This window comes from Heliconius melpomene, chromosome 18 (genome assembly GCF_056956725.1).
Source record: "Heliconius melpomene rosina isolate 202511_hmr_F chromosome 18, ASM5695672v1, whole genome shotgun sequence".
Taxonomy (NCBI): Eukaryota; Metazoa; Arthropoda; class Insecta; order Lepidoptera; family Nymphalidae; genus Heliconius; species Heliconius melpomene.
The window spans coordinates 13,495,175-13,519,860 of NC_140406.1; the positions used below are offsets into that span (position 1 = coordinate 13,495,175).

The window sequence follows — 24,686 nt, forward strand, 5'->3', positions numbered from 1 at the left end:
ATAATTAGTTCAAATTGAAAATCTTTATCTTACTTGTCTTTTCACCATCAAGCAAAAGCGAAAGAAAAGTTTGTTGCAATTGAAAATAACGAAAACATGAATTACTTGCCCATCTGCATTCACTTTCAACCATACTGTATTTAAGCACTAGCTGCATCTACAGACACTCTCTAAAACGTCACAAGATCGCACTTAGCGCTAATAGTTTCATCAATATCGGTAGTGTGTCATCTTATCATAGTATGCCATCTTGAGCACAATTCCCCTAAATATTATTGAAATTCCGAAAGGAAGCTATCAAAGTCTTGGGAAGTACATAGATGGAGGAAACTATATAATAAATAATTGTGGTTGAATAGCGTACCAGAAACGGTAATTCCATTTCAAAATATATAATAGTAGATCTACACTACCTTGTTTAAAAATTAAGCGAAAAAATAGATGAGTGATTCGTTCAAAAAATGGCCAAGTAAAAAAAAAATTTAAGAAACCTTTAAAAAAAATAACCAACTGAAACAACTCGATCTGAAGGTCAAAAAGATTTAATAACAAACTAAGCTACTTAGATATAACCACAGCTAATAATCAGTTAGTATTGAAAATATCTTGGCTATAAATATTAGGCGTGTGGTACACCCGAAAGGATACATGGTTCAATTCATGCATCAAGCTAGGACTTACAATTTCGAGTAGGTAGATAGATGGACATGTTTATCAAAAACAATACCCTAAATAAAAATACTAGAGAAACATTCTTATCAATGAAATTGTTATGATATATCTATGTGATAATGTCAATCTGTATGCCTCTCGTGAAAATTCATAGAACTCTTAAACATAGGTATTACTCATTTAAGTTATCGCTAAGACATTCCAGACATTCTTATCACTTGCCTTAACCACTAGAGTAGTGATATTCGTTATTTTCGAGATTATTACGAAGAAACGTGAACTTGTAACATGTCTTTAACAAAACAACAAGTTATATCATAGTTAAAAAACACGAAGACTCCCCGGAGGACATATATGAAGAGGTTGATGATAGTGGAAGAGAAGATGAAAGAGGTATGTAGAGACCATAGCGCTTGGCACTCCAACCTCTCTGCATTTCCCGCTAGTGATAAAGTATGAAGCTACTAACCCATCACTCTACACAAATCCTATTTCTAATATATATTTGTTATTTTCACGTGCATCTGACGTACAATTTAACGCGTGGGTGACGATAATCGGGTCAGACATGTCGACATCGGACATTGACCCATCTCCGCTCATTAACATTAGTCACCACTCGCCACGTTATGACAAGTGCACTATTAGGAACCGCTTATTAATCAATGTTGTTTCTGCCGGATCGTGTGAACGCATAACAAGTGATAGTGGGCGACTTCAGTCAGGTCAGTCAAGTCAGTAAACTCGGGATGGTGACTTGTGTGCCTTATTTACGGCACGAAGCATTTCAATATTCTTGGTAATAAAAACGTCAGTCATGGTTTTCCTTGTCATAGAATTTAATGCAGGTATGACTGTTATTTCACAAGTATTAATACAAGCAAAATCAACATAACAGATCGATAATATGAGGCGTGAGATGAGATGTATGCAAAATAAAAAATATATGTAATAAATAGAATAAACATGAAATAAGAAATTCAACAAAAACCAACAATTTATTTTAAATTATTTCGTATTTTGAAAGGTTCACTTGTCTCAAGCTAATGATTCTCATCAAGTAATTAAAAGCGAATTACAATTTCTGCGTAACGTTTCCCTTTGATCTGTTCTCCGCAAATTAAGAGAGTCATTCACACGCACGGATCAAAGAGCGTACGGAGCAATGAGCTGGTGGTATAGTGTGGCTGAACGTATAATATTGCCGACTTAGGAATACTTAGTTTTGATGCTGCCTAAAGGCTTTTAAGATGGTTGTGCATTCAAATACAACTAAGTTTTTTCTAATTATGTTAAAGAAAGAAATCATCGCGGCGTTGTCGGGTAGCGTCGACAGTAAACGGAAAAAAGTTATTTCTAGTTTAAGCTATTTCTAGTTTTAATGGCATTTACTTTATATTCATATTTTTATTATATTTTTTATATTCTAAAGCAAAGTTAGTAAAGTTAGTAAAGTAAAAATTAGTAAAGTAAAAATTACAGTATCTTCACAAATTATTATTAAACATTACATGACTTATGCAAACTATCTACATATAATAGCCACTATTTACAGTGGCTATTCCTATTTAAATTTTGCCACTACTAGTTTCACTTCATTAACGTTGCAAAAAACACTTTAAAAAGCTAGTTAACGTGTAAAAAATAAAAGAAATTTATAAAGTACATACATTATTCAAATACACATAAATATAGCATATTACAGCAACTTTCAACGGAAGTTACCTTGACTTTATATAATTTTATTTAATTTCTCGATTGAAACGTAAACGTAACCAGTAGTTCAACACCAACAACATTTATGAACAAGTTGAGTGACATTTTACGATATTTCTTACGCGGGTGGTTTGAGTTATGATCTAAGCGAGACCGCAGAATGTCGAAATAGGCGAGTTCTGCGTAGTGTACGAGTACGTGCCTTTTGTAGCGTACCTGGAGTTTTTAATATCAGATAGATTGCGTGCATTTTTTTTAATTCTTAAAAACGACAATGATCTATGTAAATAATAAAAGGCGATTTTGAAATATTATTACTAATGTATACTAGTATAATATGTAAAATTTAATTATTACAAGAAGTTAATACATTTTCCATATAAAACCAATGAAATATTTGCTAATGCTTTTTAGTACATTTCAGTTCTTAGTAAATGCTTTTTAAATAATACATAAAACAACGTCAAGTGTAGAATGATAAATGAAGTAAATAATAAATATTGCATCAATCAGTTTAATCAGTAAACAGAATACATTTAGACAAATAATCATTGTGTACATAAAATAAAAGACATTGATTTTTATTACCTACATCACGTACAAATATACCATTTGTTGTTTATTTCATAATAAGTAGATAATTAAAAATAAATTGTTAGGTAAATTTATTAAAACCGAAACTACATTAATGATTAGGAATTGTATTAATTAAACAATATTACGATACAGTAATGCTATAATCAAAGTACATTTATTTCCTAATATATGTATTAGGCAATATATCTATTCATAATAGTTATCTAAATACTTAGTTCACATGATAAATTTGTATGCCAATTGTTTCCTTATTTTTTACACGTTGACGTCGGTAGTTCTAGTTAGGGGCCGTTCATAAATCACATGAGGCAAGAAAGGTGGGGAGGTGTGCAAAACATTACAATATAACACAAGGGAGGAGGTATTTCACGTGTATTTATGTTGCAAAGTGCTTGCTGATCCGGGATGACATGTAAAAAACATATTACTTACATGTACCGCAAGATTTATATTTAAAAAAAATCAAGACTCTTTACAGATACTAAAAAATCACGTGATTTTGAACTAAAGTTAATTTTAAACCTACCACACACCACCAAGGGGGAAAGGGGTTAAAAAAAATCTAAAAAAAAAAACATCCCGTGATCCATGGACGGCTCCCAAAGAGGTCCTAATTAAAAAGAGACATAATCAGGTCAGTGCAAGCGACTGGCCGAGCACTACTCAGTCCATAATTCTGCTCCATTACCAAGCTGTGCCTAATTGTCCGTCGGGCGCGCGCTCCACGAACATTGAACTATTCGTATATTACTGGATTTTAGTGGAATATGTTGAACTAGAGTATATGGAATGTGATTACGAAATACTTTTCACTCAAACATATGTTTTTATTTTCAAAATATGTTTTAAAATTCACGAAAAATAAATACTACTAGTATATTTCACAATTACGTCTAAACAAATGTTTAAGAAAATGTAATTTAGATCGAAAATATAACAATATCTTGTTATAATTTTGTAAATAATTAAATTGAAAAAATTATTTTCTAATAAAAATAAAAGGCAAATTATTTTTTTAATACTAATGACCGCCAATTAAAAAGTAATCACAATTAAATCATTAATTTTGTAATCAACAAACAATTAACTCTTAATGCCCACAAGCAACCCGACGTAGTATAATAAGTTATTTGAACCGTAGGCTACGTAGCATTCGGACGACGACCGACGATATAGGTCATGACGTCACAGCGCACACGCCCTGCGCTCACTACTGGCCTGTAAATAAGTGCAGAATTTATATTGTCTATTAAGAAACTTAATGGAATCGTTAATTGTAAGCATAGTACTGAAGCTAGAAATATATTTAATGAGAAAATGTCTGTTTAAATGCTTTGTTGTATAAAATAACAATTTGGTATGCCTTGCGGATTGCGAGCAATAAAGGAAGATAATTTATAATTTAAAAAAAAATTAATCCATAATTTCAAGCAATTTTAAAAGTGAAACAACACAATCTTTATACGTTTGTTTGTAGTAAACTATTATTGAAGAGAAAAGTATTAATAGATTTACTAAGAGCGAAAGAAATCTTCACGATATTATAAACCTATCTAGTGGCTGGTAGGAAATTAATTTCTTTTTTTTTATAAAAAAAAGATTTTGATATTTATATTAAGACAAAAACTATTACAAAAAAAATCCTAAACGATGTTGGAGACATTTTTTAGTTATATACATAAATGACTAACATATTAACATACATACTTAAACTAACTAATTTCAGATGATTCATACAACATTGTTAAGTTGAAATACATATATATTCACGTTGACTCTTAGCACAATAACGTAGAGCAGCACAGTAGTTCGCCTACAATGAATATGATAATCGCATTGTATGGTTTTTCAGCCACACTAACGGTAGTCAATTGACACAGAGATCGAGTGCATAGCTGTGATGTAGAGACTACATATAGAGTAAGCGAAAAGCGGAAATTATATCGTAATAAAGTATCTATATATACAAAAATATATATATTTCTAGTGATAACCTCAGATGACATAGTAATATGTCATTTTACTATCAACATATATTGTTATTATTATTAACTTATAGTTTTAGCAATATTTCAAGTAAGCAAAACGTTTGTACGTAAGGTCTTTTTTAATAACATCATTGAGTTTAATCACGGTATATTTTTCTGTTCACGATCTCTTTTTACAGTATTGTGTGTAATAATAATATAATTGGATATAATAATATAATCAACAAAAACTTGGAGAATATTCTAGCCACCTATAGAATATTCTAGGAATTCTATAAAACGCTATATTTTTTTACTTTGCACCCTAGGTTTAGGTGTGCGTGAAAACCTGTCCCCAATTCATATTAAAAAGCAAGCATTGAACATGAACAAATATCATTCATAGCGTAACGGTTCTGTTGATTTTTGTGATTGCCCTCTGCGGTACGTAGGTTTATATACGGTTATTGAATTGTCATAGAGTCATATGCCTACATATGCGAGACCTAAATACATATAAAATATTCTTATTATATTTAGTCATACTTTTTCGTAAAATACGAGATAAAGTTTATTTTATAGAAAATCTCTGCATAAGTCAATATTACATCAATTTCCAAATATATTTCAGCTAGCATGTAGGACAAATATTAAAAGTAATGAGTCAATGTATATATAATATGAGTCGTCAGTCGTGGTAAAATTTCTCAATAAATTACTATTCTTAATTTCATGATTAGAAATAACGAAAGGTATGCATGCCATTAAGGAAATGCACTATTTACCATAAAACTTACCGCATACTTTGCATGGAAAATTAAATTCTTATAATAATGCTTAAACAATACCGGCACTTTACAATTACAGTTTATTGAAGTCATTGTAAAAGTACGTAATATAATTTTATTGAGCAATAAACAATAAGTAGCTATGTTTTATGTGAACTTTACAGTTGTAATATGCATTTAAAACAATTAATTACATACAAATAACACGAACAATTGATATAGAGTGTAAATAAAGAGTTTAGACTTTTTTTAAGAAAAAATAAATAAAAATGAATTATTTTTAATATTATTTCTTTATTGTATAGGTACCTACTTATAAATAACAAGCATATATTAAATAAATAATAATGAACTCAAATTAGAACTACAAGTACGATTTCAAAGAAAGTCGAGCAGTTACTGATAAGAAGACAACAATAACATTAACAATAACATTACAACAATTATCATAACAATAGTACATACATACATACTCGTACAACAAGAGATCACAGGTCATTAGTACAAGTTGCTAATAAACTTTATTACACTTGTAAATAAACTATTACGAGAACTGCTGTTACCTACTTTTTATGTTTTGCTTTTTCACACCGATAATAAAAGACATAATAACAATAAAGTTATATAAACTAGTGATTACTTTTTATTTTCCTTACACATATAGCTAGCTTCAAACTTCCAATATGGATTCCTTTACTATAAATGAAATAGAAGTTGAATAATAATCTATCTATACATTCTATACCAATATTATAAAGCTAGAGTTTGCTTACTTAAATTTAAGTTTAGTTGAAAAAATTTTTGTTTGTTGAATTGTTCTTTTATTAAATGGGATGTGCCGTGTGTGACTTTTAGCAAAACGGGCAAAGCTGCACGCAAAAGCCAGTAATACAAACAAAGAAAGAAAAAAGATAATTTTAACTTTATCGTGTCTGCTCTACCTTCATCAGTTTAAGCAAAAATCATAAAGTAAAAAACAAAATAGTAGGAAACCAATAAAATGTACATGTTATTGCAACATTGATGTGCCCTTAAACTCAATTTATTCAATTAAACAAATTGAAGCCACGTTCTCGGCACTTCCTACTGCCGCTGACCTTAACACTGCGTGTTTGTACGTAGTACCGAAACATTGGCCTTTGTTATCAATATTACGATGGAATATAGAGACTTGAATTCCGCCCATGCTTTGTTTCAATAGGCACAGAACTTCAATACATTTACAATCTACATTCTTCAATACATTAAAAACACAATGTGATTAAGCTTTTTTCATTACAATAAAAGCTGAAAAAAATATAAATACGGTATAGAAAAAAAGTACAAAATTCTACCTTTTCTAACAATCATGCTGTTTACTTTCAGGATGTATTTCTTTAACATTTACCTGATCTATAAATAACTGACAAACTGTAAAAAATTTTGGCAGTAGCATTTGTGGTCAACACGTGAGTGACATATGAAACATACAAAAACATTACATATGGAATCCAAAATAATAAATATATAATTGGGTTGACTTTTTGAACTTTTCAAAGAAGATAATAAATATCCAATGACAGCAGCAATAGAGTTATAAATAAAAATAGTAACAAATACTTGAACAAGTACATCTATACGTCATGCGATCGACAGTATACTTTAAATAAAGATAACCGCTCGTTCTTTGTACGCGGAAGTATTTCAGATTGGCCGGCGACGACGGACAGACAGACTCATCAATTGCAAAGAATACATTCAAAAGATCACTTTGAAATATTACAAATTGTATTAAATTGTTCTTTTTTTAACTTAACTAACTTTCTTTTAAGATTTATAATAATACTTACATGGTAATTATAACATAAAATCCCATAAGAAAAAAAATTATAAAACTAATGATTCGATGTTATATCCTTAAGACTTATTTTTGAAATAGCAAAATTAAAAATGTTAACAAAACAAGTTGTAAAAAAAGTATATGTTACACGTAAACAACTTTTTATAACACAATTTAAAATATTTTTTCCATCTGTCAGGCCACAAATAATCCAAGATTACTAAGCTGCAGCAGCGTTAAGTAGATTGTGGATTATTTGAGATAATTCTTCTTAAGCCTGACTCCTAAGCGTGTGTCGCGGAGGCGGGATGAACAGCACGTTTGACAAATGTTCGATAATTTTAAATTTTTGTTTATATTTCGGAGTGAAACATATCATTGTATTTTTTTGGGTGGATAAACTATACATATATAATAACTATAAATAAAGAGAACTGTGGTTAACTGGTTTTAATGTCAAATTTCCTGCTGAAGATATTGCCTTATAAAATGTAGAAGAGCATTAATGGTCATTCGAGTACATAAAAAAAATCTCCGGTTATAATCTTAATTTTTCATTTAGTTTTACGTATTTACGACTTCTTTTTCTGCACATATATCTAGAAAAATAAATAAAACCAGTAATGAAATGTCTTATTTATAAATGTTATAAAAGTTTCAGTTTCCAAATCAACATTATTAAAATTGAAGTAAATCAATCGCAATCCTCTCCACAACCTTCACTCGCTGAGACGCTAACAGCATAAACTTTTAAGCCATTTAGAAATATTTCAACAATGAAAAGTAACTTTTGAGAGCTATCCAGCATTCTGTCATACTTAAATCTTAGTAAACCAATTTAACATGTATTTTCTAGACAAGTCGCAAATAATTTCCAAGTGATAAGTTAAAGAAAAGTACTCAGAGAATTGCGAACTTTGAAAACAAAGTCTTGTTATTATCTTTTAGACAGGTTTGTGTTGACCTTATTCTAAATTATATTCCATTGGGAGATAAAATAATAAAAGTTTTCAATATTGTATGTTTGTGCGTACTTATGTGAACTTAGTTTTTGAGATTATTACCTGTCATGCGTGTAATAACAATTTAAGGCCCCTTTTTACTGGATTCTGTAAGGATTCTCTAACGTCCAGAAGGTTTTGCTAATCCAGATATTTTTTTCTGAATATCTCTTCAATGTTTAATAACAGAATATAACGTGTTTAAATATGTTTCAGTTTACATGTTATGTAAAAAGTAGGTAATATAGTGCACCATATTACAACCACGCAAAAGGGTCATATCAATTAATCTGCATTCCTTAAGATTTACTCTATAAATAAATACCAAATTATGGCACGAGTCTATCATATAAAATCAATAACGGATACGATAAATGTCTACATATAAAAAAAATGTAAATATCTGTGTAATAAAATAACTTAAGGTAAGGAAGGCAATAGAGTAGGAATGGTACAGATATTAAATACAATATTTACATGGCGGAAACGAGGCACGAGCTGGTGATTACATTTCGTAATAGTTGGTAATATCGATAGGCTGATAACAGCTTGCGGGCCGTAGGTACGCTGCACGGGTGCGGTGTGATTTACAATTGTAAACGTTCATTTAAATATACACGTAATTATTTTGCGAGCGACATAATAAAAGATTTTAACAGTTCCTATTGCTGCTTAATATATTTTATCTATATATATAAAATCGAAAGGTCACTCACTCATCACGAAATCTCAGAAACTACATGTGCTAGGAATCTCAAATTTTGCATAGGAGCTATTTATAGGTCGTAGATGCTCGCTAAGACGGGAATTTGCAATATTTGACTTCTAAGGGGTTGTTTTTGGGGTCGAAAGTCGTTACTACAAATGCTAGAAGTCTCAAATTTTGCATAGACGTCACTAGGACGTAGCCATGGAGACAGAAATTAATAATAACATAGTTCACGCGGGTGAAACCGCGAGCGGGCCGCTAGTATATAATATACAACTAACCCCAATTATTTCATTTTTCAAAAATGACATCTACGCGTGCGCTAAGAATTAAAAATGCTAAACAAACAATGAAAACACGAAATATCAATAAAGTAATTAAATAATCTAGTCCATTTTTAAGAGATATTTCTTAAGAGAGAAGAGAGAGACATATTTCATTCACATACAAAACAAAATATTAGCTAATAACTTACAAAAACACATGAATGAATTAACCAACACATGCATAGAGTAATTAAAATATTCTAAACCTCGGGTCATCACAGGGCGTCTGTCGCTGACGAGGAGAGGACTCCCGCCGGGCACATAAATATCAACGGCGGCGGACACACGTGGCCTTTACTAAAACACTGTGCAACACACATATGACTGCACACACAACTTGTAAGAAACACGATATACTGTGTGTAATAAAATAGTCAGCAAGGCCTCGCGCTGCTGTAGTTCGTGTTGACTTGTATGCAATTAATATGTAAAAATATTTAATAATTGACCCTTTTAAGTTAAAAAAATGGAACTGCCATATATATTGTAAAAAAAAACACATGAAACGAACGATCTTTCACAATCTTATACCTAGAGTAACTTAATCAATAATAATCACTAACAGAAATATTGACACACATATTAGTATTAGAATATTAGTAAAATTTTTACTTTATATAGTAATTTGAAGTACTTCTAAAGAAAAACATTTATAATAAATAACATAAAAAACAACGACAATTAATATTAGTTTTGTTTAATATAGCATTCACACTCAAGAGATCAATACAAACGGGAAAAATTTTATCTGTAGGTACCTACTCCATAACCTACACCGGACGCAACTAGGTCACACTTGTACGTCACCTATCTAATTAAGTAATTATTACGGTGAACTGAATCGTTGCCTTTTCACGTTAGCTTTAAGTAAAGGCTTCTTTTGTATTTATTTCATATGACTCTAGAAAATATTTTAAAATATTATTAGATTTCTTTGCTTCATGTTTTAGATTGAGATTTAGTATATATGTTAGTGGGTATACCACTAACGTTTTAACATCTGCGCCCAAATTAGAGACTTTGCGTGTTGGGTAATGGAACTTAATTATTATTTCAAATCGGAAATTGTTCATAATTATCCTTTTAGGGAAACGTAATAATTGTGCGTCACGATTGTCTCAAATTAGATTCAATTAACCCTTAAAATTTTAAATCATAAATTACAATGTTGTCCTAAGACTTAAATATTATATACAAAATTATTTGGTAGTTAAATAATGCCAATAGAATAATTATTATTTATCCTTTTAGATGTAAATACAGTTTCGTAACTTAATCAAATTTCCGATCTATAATATTTTACGCTATCACAAATTGTCGATTAAGTATTTGGACATGAACATTTACCTCTATAGATAATATGAATCATACGTTTCAAAAGAAATATATTTCTAAGAAATAATATTATTTTTACCTATTGCGTTTGTGAATGCAAAGAAAATGACTCAAACTATTGATAAAGATGACAAACAAACAAAGAGAAAATAGTGTCAAGACATTATGTTCTAGTCTTAGAATTTGCGTGTCCAAAAGCGTAACTCAACTCCGCTATTATTCTATATATTATAATGAAGTTAAATAAACCCAATTTATAGTAGATAAAGTTAAATCCCAGGAACTGTTATTTGACATTTCAATGTTTAACATTAAGTCAATGTGTCGAATTCAAGAGCTTAGGTGACCTGGATAGAAAGCATGACTAAATCAACAGCATGTCGGTCGTGACATGCACAACATTTATTTGTTTCCATTTGGTAAAATAATTTTGTCCGAGTTATAGTCAACAGTGGATTACTTTCTATTTAATAGAATGAGGTTTGCTTTTATAAAAAAAAATACAAATACAGTCGAATATATCGATAACCTTCTTTTCTTACAGAAGTCTGTTAAAATGAAAGATGAATCTTGATATTATTTTGAGTTTTCGAGCTTTTTTTTATACATTTTAAATGAAACTTTTAAATTGTACGTGTTCGGGGCTTACCCGTAATTTAGTTTTATACATTTCGGAAACCCGAAGCTTTGAACACTTTGCAAAAGTTTGTAAATGTGAAATAACATAAAAATATTATGTTAAATTTGAACCAAGTAACTATGTCAAAGCACAATGTCTTCGTAATGCTTTGAAATGGACGAATACTGTCAAAACACAACAATTACCTTGAATCTATGCTAATAGATGTTTGAAATTTCCCTTTCATAGACACTTGCGATTGTTGTGAATCACATACATACGTGAAGTAGGTATTAAGTTCATTATACATTAGGCGTTAAGATATTTATATATATATTATGTTTATTATTTTTCTGATTGCTAATAGATAATAGAAAATATTTTTAAAAGTAATTCAACTGTTAAAAACCAAAAACAATAATTAAATTGCCTTCATAGCAATTATCAAACAGGAGCCTCTATTTCCTATGCAGCCTTTATTTTAAAATCGCACGTAAAAATAATATAATATCTTAAGTAGACCAGAAAAATAAATATTTAAAGTCTTCCTTCGCGAAGTGAACTGACAACCACTACGAGCAATTACACCATAAAAATTATACCACGGGTATTAATCAAAAGAATGTGACTAAAAAAACTTCGCAGGAACCAACTAATAATGAGTTCCGAACTTTTATACTCCTTGCGTGTTCTCACTTGCGCGTGTTTCCCGTCTCTTGACCCTCGCCCGAATTGAACGAATTTAGACGATTTGTGTTAACGAACGGCCGTGAAATGAACTTTGGGGGTGCCTAAAATGTGTTTTATCTGATAAACACTTAAACATTTATTTCCTATTTTTCCCTAGGGCTTTTACATATAAAAGTAAATTTACAATCCGCTCTAAAATATAATTTTATACTTAAAAACACAAAAAGTAAAACAGAACAAAAAAAACACAGTTCTTTCTAGAGCTCGTAATCATACTTAATTATGCTCGATGATTAATTAAAAATAAAACGTGATCGATGACGGAAGAGCAACAACAGTCCCGTTACCGATGACTGTCATTACAGAGGTGAGTAAACCGAAACTTATTTGGTCCCGATCATAGACTGACTAATAAAGTGAGGTTGCCACCCCGCTGGCCGGGGTCGGTGCCAAAATAAACAAAAGAATTCGCACGCATATCGAAGTGGCATTTTATATGCCCAGTGCATTGACCGGCGGATTGCTCTTGTGCAACGTTTGTATGAAATATGTCAACATTAAATGTAAACGATTCTCTCTACTTAATTCTTCTAACTAATAGGAACTGAGTGTGTTAACACTAGGTTTCCAGTGCCTGTCCTGCTATATGCGGGATACAACGAGAAGAAAAAAAAATCTTAAGCTTGAATAAAATAAAAATTTACGTAACGTATAAGAATTAAGTTTTTTACTATTCTTTTTTATACGTTCTATACGTAGAGGAAAATAATAAAACATAAAATTCACGGATGTAGCACAAAAAAGAAATAATTCTAAAAACCGCTTCGACTACCTTAATAAATAATAATTATAAGTTAAGAAGCACTAAAATGGTAGAATCCTTGGCATTGTTCTCAGCACACCAAAAAACTGTAACCATATAAATCTTGTTATCGGACAGCTCATTCGCATTCGTATTGTCAGTTACCGTTACTACTGCATGCGTCTTCTCGGAAGTACCCACATTTCGTATAACGGCTTTAACTCGCCCGAAGACTGGAGTGCGATCAAAGGACTCTCAACGTCTTGGATTACTGTTGTGATAATTTGAGTCACTATAAATCACTCCGCTAACAACTCTAACACAGTTTTAATATTGTACATATGTATATGCATGATAATAAAACGGAAGAAGACTATTTTTAATTCGATTCGTATTTACGACTATTTTTTTTTAACCATTGCATCTACAAATTAAAGTAAATACGACGATTTAACAGAGGACATGAAATAATAAAACAGAAGATTCTAACATAAACAACCGAGATTAAAACACAAACAGTACAACAAAGCATTGCTGTTACACATTTTAATTGGCGTGAGACTGGGCCCTGCTTGTGACACTAATTTTGTTGTTAAAAAGAAAACAACAAAATTATTGTCATAGCTATAGACTATAAAAAAGTTACTACGCTAAGCAAAAGATGCCACAGTTTCTATTTATTAAAATAAATTGTAAAAATACGTGTTTAAAGTAAGAGTAATAATTAAAATAATAACTTTAAATCCAGACCAACTAATACAAAAATTGCTTTTATTTTTGAAAATTCATATTAACTTATAATCATTATCTAAATAACGATCAAAATCGACAGATATAACTAGATAATATAGCAAACAGTAAAGATGTCAAACGTAATAAGATTCTAAGATTCACCTGAATAACTGAAATGAGGACGAAACAAGAAACGCAGATTCATAAAGACTGTATTGCGTTTCAAACTCAGTTTGTTGAATATGATTGGACTCAATAAGCGTTGTATTACCTGGCCGACATACCTTAGAATAATGAGATAAAAATGGTATGTGCATTATATATGTATTTTAGAAGTTCATTTATTTATTTTTTACAAAGAAAATCTGCAAAAAAGAAACTTTACAGATTCATTGTCAATACAAATCACTTCAATATATTACTTTTATTGTTTTAATGAAATACTATTGAAGTCACGATGATACGCATTTTAATACTACTAGACTGTATATGGACGTGCTATGCGTACCAGTTTAATACTACTTATTATATATACAACGATGTATTGACAGGCACGTATTAGAAGTATTTGTGGTAGATCAACGTTCATTTGTGGTAGATCGACGTTCATTAATTAATTATTTATTACATTTAGCTATAGATAATAATTGCGCATCATCTTTATAAGGACCTAGTAATAAAAAAAATACGTAAGATTTCATAGTCCTTCTTCAATTTCCTAACGTTACAAAGGTTATTATCATTTGTTTAAAATGCTATATCAAACAGAAACAAAAATTTTGATTTTTCTGTGTAATTTCAACCGATTTTCGATCGATAGATGCTATAAAAAATTGTATATTTTTTCTATACCTATATTTAAACGTGGGAGTAACATTAACTGTTTGCTGTCATATAATGCAAATCAATCAACCCACAATCTAACAGTTTATACAAATAATGAAAATAAAAGTTTACAAAAAGAATAACTAGTTTACGATAAAACAACATATAACTGTCAAAGAAAACTAGATGACATTGTCCAAGAACACTGACACATATTTCTTTTCCCGCCAATACACTTACAATTCACGCCGTTATGGCGGCCATTGTTTTTGTTTTTTTTTTCTCACCAAGTTTGGCGACAGCATGTGCGTAAGTTGACATAGACAATAAAAGAAGAGTCACAGGGGCACTGTGTTAAAGATCTAAGAAATACAATATACGACAAACAGAAGAAAAGATTTTAGTTGTTTTGTTTACAATGAATGGCTTAAATAGCAGGAAAAAATGGTTATATACGGAACACATCTAGGATGACTCGTTGCTGAGCATTAATTTTTTCACACGAACATAGCGATTATAATGACGAATTGATTGGGCGAACATTCGCAACGGGGAGAACGGGGACACTCGGCAAGTGGGTGTAGGTTAATGATTTGGAGGACTGTAATGATCGAGACCGTTGCTTTTGACCCAGTTAGTGAGTATCCGAGTATTTATTCGAGGATTAATTGGTACAAAGGAATTGCGAAACTTTCACGCCGCTATACATTTCAATGGAATTTCGGACTTTAAAAGTTATTTATCGAATATAAATGGCTGCTTGTATCGGCTTTTAATACTTTGTTAATGTTCTTTGAATAGTATTATTAATAGATTTTGCAGTTTACTACCTCAATTCTTTTATAACGTATATTTAAATTATTTAAAAGAAAGTTAACTGAGCGTCAAATTGCCTTTAGAATTTAACGATCGTGGTGTTATTGACATATTAACTACACATTAATTCAATTGAATAGGCAGTTAAATATACTATCATCTACATATACTATCCCTCTGACTACTTTTCTATGTGCAAAATAAAGGGTGAAGATGAATAAATAGAAAAAAAAATAGATACCAAAAAGCGAGACGGCTAAATCAAAAGCACAATAATATTTGCAGAAGCTCGCAATACGAGAGCAATAAGCGCAAAAGGATACACTCAGCTTATTAGTCACACATCATAAATTAAACTTAATTAGTTAAACATAACTGTATTATTTTCCACTTAATGTGTCAGTAATAATGTACAGTTGAAACATATAACGGTGTTGTTTCTTGTTAAATAAAAGATTTTGCAAAGTATTTATTTAATCCGTTGATACTTAGAATCAAATAACTAAGTGAATGTTCCGAAATAATTAGAAAATATTTATTTTGTAAGAAATGTGTCTGTTTGTTCATGTGCACAGCAGGATAAATTACTATAATGGCTGTTAAATAAATCTTTCTGGCATGTAATTTCATTTCAAAAATAAACAACAATGACATTTCAATAGTAAAAAAAATATTTATAAAACAAGTTGGAGAACGAAATTCATATTACTTTTCAGTTGTAGAATAACGTAGTGAAATTCTACTTCACTCTCCACAATTGATTTAAGGTAACATTTTCGATTGTTCGTCGATATCTGGTAGTACTTCACTTACTGTAATTTAAATATATAACCATTTCCTACTAATCAAACACAATACATGCTTTAGAAAGCAGAACTAACATTCTATAAAATGACAGAGATATATAACGGAATATTATAATAGTTATAATATAACAACCATATTATATTATATATTAGTTGCCCATTACAGTCCATTAGTGGCTAAGACATTCTGACTCATATAGCTGAGAACAAGTTGTCTGTAATTCTTCCGCAGTTGCATTTCCAAAGGCAGTTGTCATTATAATGTCTTACACTTAAACGAGTTTAAATGACTAATGCCGGGTTACTTTAAGTATAGTTTTTACTTTCCATGTAATTTAATTGACGATAAGTTATGCAATTCCAGGAAGGGATTATCAGTAAAAGGAAGGCTTAGTATAATAGAGGATATCCTCTTATTATATTGTAATTTACTTATGTTGTCAATATATATGAAGTTTTATTTTATTTATTTAACCCAGCGGCAAATCCGGACATTATTTTTTATAAGAATTTTTAATAATACTCATGATACTTTTTAATAAAATCCTATCAAAAATATAAATGTGAACAACAGAAAGGGATGTAGGTACATGGGTGCCAAGTTCTGTGTTCACTCGGGATAAAATTCAAATTCTAAATTTGACTTGGCTGTTTTTTTCCACCCAAATGCCAAACCAAATTTTTAAAAGAATTTTATTTTAAATTCATATATTTACAAAAAAAACTTGCGATATTCTTTAAAATATTTGTATCAAAATTTCAGTTATTTCCCTTGCCAAGATGGCTTAAGTTCATTGGAATGTCTTGACCAGAGTGAAATGTGACCAATTTCTCTCTATCTAAATCAACAACATAATTTGTGTAAAGAGAACAAATATATAAAATTCTAAATGCAAGCAAAATCTCGGTAATCCAATCAGAATGCGTAAAACGATACGCACATGCCAAACGCTGATGTACCAATTAATAACACGTAAGAAGGTAAACGTAACGGATCGTAAAAAATGGAGAAATATAAACAAAATCCATATAAATATAACATGATCAACATGTTTTATCATTAGCGCCAAGGTTATACTCCAGCCAGGCAAGTATACCAACATTACCAAGGCCGCAAAGTGAAACACCTTTACCGGAAGTACAAGAGTAGTCAATCATAAAATGAATCACGCTTGACGATGCATGCACAAGAAAACGTGGTTTATCTACGAAATATGCGGTGCACATAATCTTTTAATAGCTATCGGCGTTCTCTGAAATTCTATCTTTGAGATAAATATTAGGAAATGTTGATAATGGTGGATGACGTTAAAAAAACATAGATTATTTTTATTACGTCATGTGCGTAAGTAATAGCAATTTTAAGACTGTATAGCAGGGAACGGAAGTGTCTTAATGGGAACGGAGTCTTAACACTAGGTTCCCAGGTTCCTTTATTCTGCTATATGAAGACGATAAAAAAATATATACATACAAACATCCAAACTGTGGCACAATTTCTTTGGTTTGTTTTATATTGTTTTATCATAATAAATAAGTTTCCGACCACATTACATACTTCTTTGTAACAATTCCATATTACGTCTAAAGTTATGAAATGTAAGGTATATTTGTTCTTTTACATTGAGGGCATCACGCTAGTCTGAGATAAGATAACAAATATACCTGTATCTCGTTTTAATAATGTTATTGTTCTATATAAGCTCATATTGCTTTGTTTAGCTGATAAGTGGTTATAATTCATATAATTGCACCGAAAAAATTTAATTTAAAAGGAATATTTATGTATTTTTGAAATATATATAATCAACTTAGTGCCTACGTAAGTTTCTCTATCATATCTCCAAACGATAGAAATAGTTATGTATCGGAAATAGTCTGGAAAACTGACATTTTTATTGTGATAGTGTGTGAAGTTACAAACTACTTAATTAATATATTATTATTCATATTATTTGCAATACTTTATATAAGTAGGTTACGCCTTTAAATGTAGGAGGAGATCTATTACTTGATGTAGTAACTATAAACCAAGAACTAAACTTCCTAAATATACATTTTATTTACCAAAACATTAAAATTATTATTTATTAATCAATAAATTACATAATCATATTGACGAATTTAATATAAGCTTGTTTAATATAAGCTTTTTTCACTTTTTATCGTCAATAATCACGTATTTCGTAAAGAGAGGGAAGCTAGAAAAAGTTAACGATTTTCAGCCCAAAAAATGGTATAAACTATATTAATTGCTACAAAAATATATTAATTATAATCATTAACCCGAGTTGAATTCAAATCTACAACTACGGCAAGTCACAAAAAGGTGCATCTTTTTTAAAAAGAAAATTTATACTTAAAGATTAAAATTCACATAGGGGCAAAGTGGCTACATGCATACATTACTACATGAGGTAGTCTCAAGTTCAAGGATACAAGTGTGTTCTCGCGTGCACTACACATTAACAGCCCACATGCTCGTAAAGAGATAAAAAAATAAAATTTCGCTTTACAAGGGAAAAATGTGAAAGTTTCTACGTAACAATGAATTCCGCTATACTATGTAGGTACATGTAAGTTTTTATATATTTATACTAATATTATAAAGCTAGTATAGATTAACGTGCTTATCTCAGAAACTACTGATACGAACTAAAAATTGTATACACGCAAGCGAAGCCAAAGGTAAAATCTAGTTAACTTATATAAATGAAACATTGTTTTTATTTGTCACAATTATCTAGATTTTTCTATTCGTTTCCCTTACATTCAAGCTACGACTGAAATCCTACCATTGAATACCAGCGCATGTTTACAAGATTACTCATAAGGTTATAGTCAAAACTGTTGCCAATAAGACAGATATCCAAAATTAAAATATATATAACGACTGTCATAAATTATCTCCAAATTACCTAAATAAATAAGCAAATATTTCACATTAAATAGAAAAAAAAATCAACAAAATAATTGTTTTAATCTCATAAAAGCAACACACACTTCTAACATACATTACACGAACAAACCAAGACTAGAACGGAACTCAATTAGCTTTCCCTGAGATGAAATCATATACCACAGCGTGAAAACTAGACGACGGCGACGGACGGACAGTTTCAACACGACACGCTTATATATCGTGACTATAAGATTGAAACTAGTATGAAATATATAAACGGCGCCGTTCCGTTGCGCGAGCACTAGCTATTTTATCTAAGCTACCTGAAATGATTGACATTTTTCTTTGTTTGCGCTTGTGAAACTGAGGTTTAGTTGTCGTGTAATAGTAGTATCTAGATGCCTAAGTATATAGGGGTAAATTAGTTTTGTTTATTTAATATACATATGGTAGAATGAAAATGAAATTTTTATATTAATACAAAAAATATAATAAAATTAAATCAGCTTCACGCTGTATTTCGCACACAGCAGGGTAGGCAGAGGGAACCTAATAATATAAGACACCTGTTAATATAAGACACTCTGTTCCCCACTTTCTGCCGAATTCTGAAGGCATTGCGTATTACCGCGCTTTGCCTCGACACCAGAGCGAAGAAATGAAAATATAAACATAAATAAAATTAATAATACATCACTTTATTTATTTTTATTTTTAATATTTAAGAAACAATTTTTATTAGAAACACAATTTTACGAAATTTGCTTCAAGTATTCATAATAAAATATGTTAAAATTGCTTATTTTGTCTTGGTAAAAGTAAAGTATAACCGTTGACAAATAAATATCATAATCAAATGTCTATTTCATTAAAAAATGAAAGGTACAAAACCGCCCACTTTCTATATCACAATGCGCGGATCATCTCGCGACATGAGTTTGCGCAAACCGGATACGTATATTTGAAAGTACCCACACAGCACACAGTACACAGTATTGCACAGTAACGGTAACGGTTCAAATTGTCGATCAGCCGGCGTTGGCGGATCTGTGGCCCATTTAATACGTAGATTGACAGATAAATGACATTTTTATATATATACTCGGTGACACACATACGTTTGTTTGCACAACAATATGAATGGGCAGTAACTATCGGAAGTAGACGTGCTGTAAATAAACTTTGAAAAAAGATGTCAAATAACTTATGGTTAAAAGTACAGAACGGTTAACGAGTCATAGGTTTTCTTAACTTTTACATTTGCTCATGAAGGTGTAGAGAACAGCCACTCAAATGTTAACAATACTACATTAGCGCTAAAATACAAAGTAAATACAGTTTCCACTCTACAAAATGCGAATAATGTTTAAAGACATACAATAAAATGTTAATAACACATATTAATTATAAAAAAAAACGTTAAAATTATAAGTATTTAAGGTCCGCGACTGTCAATTAAACACTCGGGAGTTCTTACTTCGGACCGGTTTCGACGTAGCAACAATTAGGACTTCCTGTGTACAAGGCTCCTGGGCCTGCGCACGCCCACCATCTTCTATATAATAACTTCTGTATAAATTACTAGTATGTGGGTATTTATTTCCATTTATGTATGAAGCTATTATCTGTGTTATTAATATATTGTTGTTAAACAACTATCGTTTTATTGTAACCTACTTTACATTTAAATAACTATTGCTTAAAGTAATCCTAATTAATTTACAATATTAATAAACTGAATAAATTTTATACTGGATTCGAACCCACGCTTATAGAAGCTATTTTCTACGACTGTGTCGAAATCATTTCGTCTAATAATAAATATGCTATTAGCAAATATAATTATTTTTAAGTATTACACTCAATAATTGATCTCAACAAATCAAAACTGAATGGTGGTCATTGAGTTATTGTTCTGTCAGCAGTTGCGCCTACGGCACATGAATTTATTATCAAAATATGTATTGCATACTTGGTTCAACAAAACGTTCGTAACATTGTTCAACGAATAAACAAAAGTTGTAATTATTATATTATATAAAAAAAATCATTTCAATTATATTTTTCATTTTAATTACAAAAACAATACTAAAGCTATTTAATTTTGAGTCTATTTTGTTTGGCCTTCTTAGGCCGACAAATGAAAAAAAATATATCTAATACGAATCGAATGTTACAACTTGTCTTATCCTTAATAATAATAATGTCGTATACTATGAGTATTTTTCCCAATACAAATAAAAATGTCGTACGATTACTGGCCAGGTGGAGAACGTCGAGCTATAATAATTATCTCAACAACTTTAGGCTTCAATACTAAATATATTCGATTTTTTTCATAAGTAGGCATTCATGTGAAAGAATTCCTTTATAATAGTTCATTAATTTTAATGTCATTGATTCTATTATTATTAAATTCTTGTAAAAACAATTAGCACCCCTCGTAAAATATTGTTTCATTGTTCTTCGTAGTGTTGAGTTTGACGTGACAAAGTGATTATTTCCATGTCGGACGATAAATTTTAACGTGTTTGTTTTTCTATACGGCGTTTCCGATTTACATAATATTATTCATGAGCCGGCCTTCCGTGCTTACGACAAGGGAGAGAATATCTATCTTTTTAAATTCATCTTTTAGGAAGTGAGAGTGAAACTTTCACTGAGTTTCTTAAAAATATAATACGAGATTTTCCATTTTTATACAGGGGTCTTATTTGATATATTATTAACATTATTATATCATTTTAAATGTTTATTTATAAAATTTAGTGCCAAATCTATACAATTATTTCGAGATCAGCAATCGCTATTTGAATTTACATTGTAAATTATTACAAAATCTTTTTTTAGCTTCACTGTGTATCCCAACTAAAGCATAGTAGGTAGAAGGAAATCTATTAAGAAGCTCTATTCTTATTTTTCGCCCAATTTCAAACATCGCGTGATAAGTTCATTGTTGTGCCTTGTCTTGCCAAGCTGGATCGAACCCACTACCGTCTTATTTACTGTGAAACCAATCTATTACTAATTAAAAGATATCAAAATAAAAAATGATTAACAAATTAGATACAAATTAGTACGCGATTTATTATTAGACCTAATATTATTACAACAGACGTAGATAGATGTACCAGATACAAAGATCGATCTAAAAGCAATATAGAACCGGTCATTCTCCGAACATAAAATTTCTTTGGTTCATTCACCGGGAAGCATTAAGCTCAATTGGTATGTTGGACGTGATGAAAAATATCATAAAAATATGTATGATTTTTAACGTACCTACCTATTTAATATATTTTAATAAAAAAATATAAAAAGTAGATAATATGTTGCTTCTAAGCAATTATTATAAACGGGAATTGCTCGAACATGTCATTATGAGACTTTTTATCCTCTTATAAGAACAGTCTCGACGACCAACTGACAACAAAGGTAAAATAACTTTACATTATTAAAAAAAAATCTAAGCTCACGAAAGCTACGTAAGCACATATTTACTATTCAAAACAGTTTTAAAAGGGAATTGTCCCAGACGATGGAGCACTAATTGTGAGTACGTTCACAATTTTTTATTCGCTCTAAACAAAGAGTTGTTGAAACCGCCAGGTCTCGAGGATTTGGCGACGGAGTGCAAGTCATGAGTTTATTTATCGGTTGTTGACTTCTATGTCGAAGTACGAACGTAGCACCTAAAAAAAATAATTATTATTCTATAAAAACAACTTTTATCTAAATGATCTATGCTCACAATTTTAAATGTTATTCCTAGAAACAGATCAACCAATCTAAATATTTTTCAAGTATAATTACTTTGCATTTTTTGAATATAATTATATTTCATCGATGTTTAATTTAATTCTGTTGTCATTTCTATAAATAAAAACAATATTTTCGTTTTTCGTCATAAGCTCACATATTGTGTAGCGGTAACGAAAAAACTGGTTAAAATATAATTTCCGCTTCTCACGATTCTACTAGTATTATAAACGAAGGCAATTTCCCTCATTAACATAAATAAATAATTGTTCTCTGTGCCACATTTATTACGTTTACGGGTGACATTCGAAAATTAACATACGGATTGTATGAAATAAAGGTAAAGATGTTTCATAAATGTCTAAAATATGAAACTGTGGAACTCCCACTGACGTTATGGTAACATGAATTCCTATAGATTTACCCAATTATACAAAACTATTAATACAAAGCAAACTACCTATCACATTACAAAATTACAAGAAAATCTAAAGTATGAGACCTAGAAATTCCCATCAATTGAATCTACTTCATAGATCTAACTATCAAGATATTGTTTAATGGGACACATAGCGACCTACATTACAATTAGTGGAATTGTGTCAAATATTCCAAGGCTGATGGGCTGATGTCATAATAGAATACTTCATGGTGATACAATATATGTGAATTAGTTGATCAAATAAAGATATACTACAGTATACTCCCCCGAGAGGGGATCGAACCCACAACGTAAATTATAATAAAAAATTATTTTTAAGAATTGAACCTGTAGTAAGACAAGATAATATCTTCATTTGCACCTCAACTGATAATGCACATGAGATGCTCAACAAGCCATTGTTTGTGGAAATCTTCTTGCGGTTATGAAAGTAGTATGGTGGAAACAGAATCCTTGCCGCAAGATTTCTAACTGCGAATTGAGATACTCGAGTGAAAGGTTATGTGAAAAAATATAATTTAAATACAAGTTTTTTTTTAAAATAACGTAATACATTTTTTTATTTATATTATTACGTATATTAGCTTAAGCAAATTAAAAATAATTAGTAAAACTACAGAGGGTATTAAATAACGTGAATGACAATACTAATTATGGCGAGCTTTCAAAATGTAACTAGCAAATTTAATTACGAAAAGTATGTTCACGATTACAAGTAGTATATTTATGAAATAATAAAAATAATAATCTGTTTAAACTTTTGGCGGTCGTCGCGGTGCAGGGGCACAAGCGAATGACTGTAACACGACATTTGTGGGTTCGATTCCTACTAGTTGAAAAAAAGTAAAACTCTACACAACATGTTCAGGACTAGGAGCTTAACAAAATTTTACATTTTTTTAATTAGAACACATCATTGTTTTGTATGCTCTCGAGGGCTTCTCTGTTATGCAAAGTGCAGTATCAAGGACCATTACAACTAATGAAATAAAAGAAGATGAAGTATCATTGTCATATTCAAGCATTTCCTTCACAGTACTGGAATTTAAAAAGTATTTTAGGGAAGCTAGTTTTAGTAAGTACTTAAAGAAACAAAAAAATTAATTCAACATTGCAATGTGTAGTGAAAATATAAAAAGAATATAATATCAGTATAATAAAAATATACCTAAATCATATAAAATATAAATGTATAAAAAAAAAGGAAAAAAAGAGACTTTTAATTAAGTAAAAAGAAAGCTCAGAGATTAAAGCCTCATTAGAGACAAAACGAGTCGGATTGAATAGTTGGATATAGCGTCTCTTTTCAAATGGTTAACTACCGAGGGAACTGCTTGCAATAAGGTCAATTTGCGACCTTTAA

At 30.4% G+C, this 24,686-nt stretch overlaps 2 protein-coding genes across 3 annotated transcripts in view; both read right to left on the reverse strand.

Annotated features, from left to right (window-relative positions):
- The window catches only part of P5cr-2 (Pyrroline-5-carboxylate reductase-like 2), a 379,085-nt gene that overhangs the window by 236,041 nt on the left and 118,358 nt on the right, over positions 1-24,686 (reverse strand). The window lies entirely within an intron of this gene.
- Dyrk3 (Dual-specificity tyrosine phosphorylation-regulated kinase 3) overlaps positions 1-24,686 on the reverse strand; it is a 112,452-nt gene that overhangs the window by 68,673 nt on the left and 19,093 nt on the right. The window lies entirely within an intron of this gene.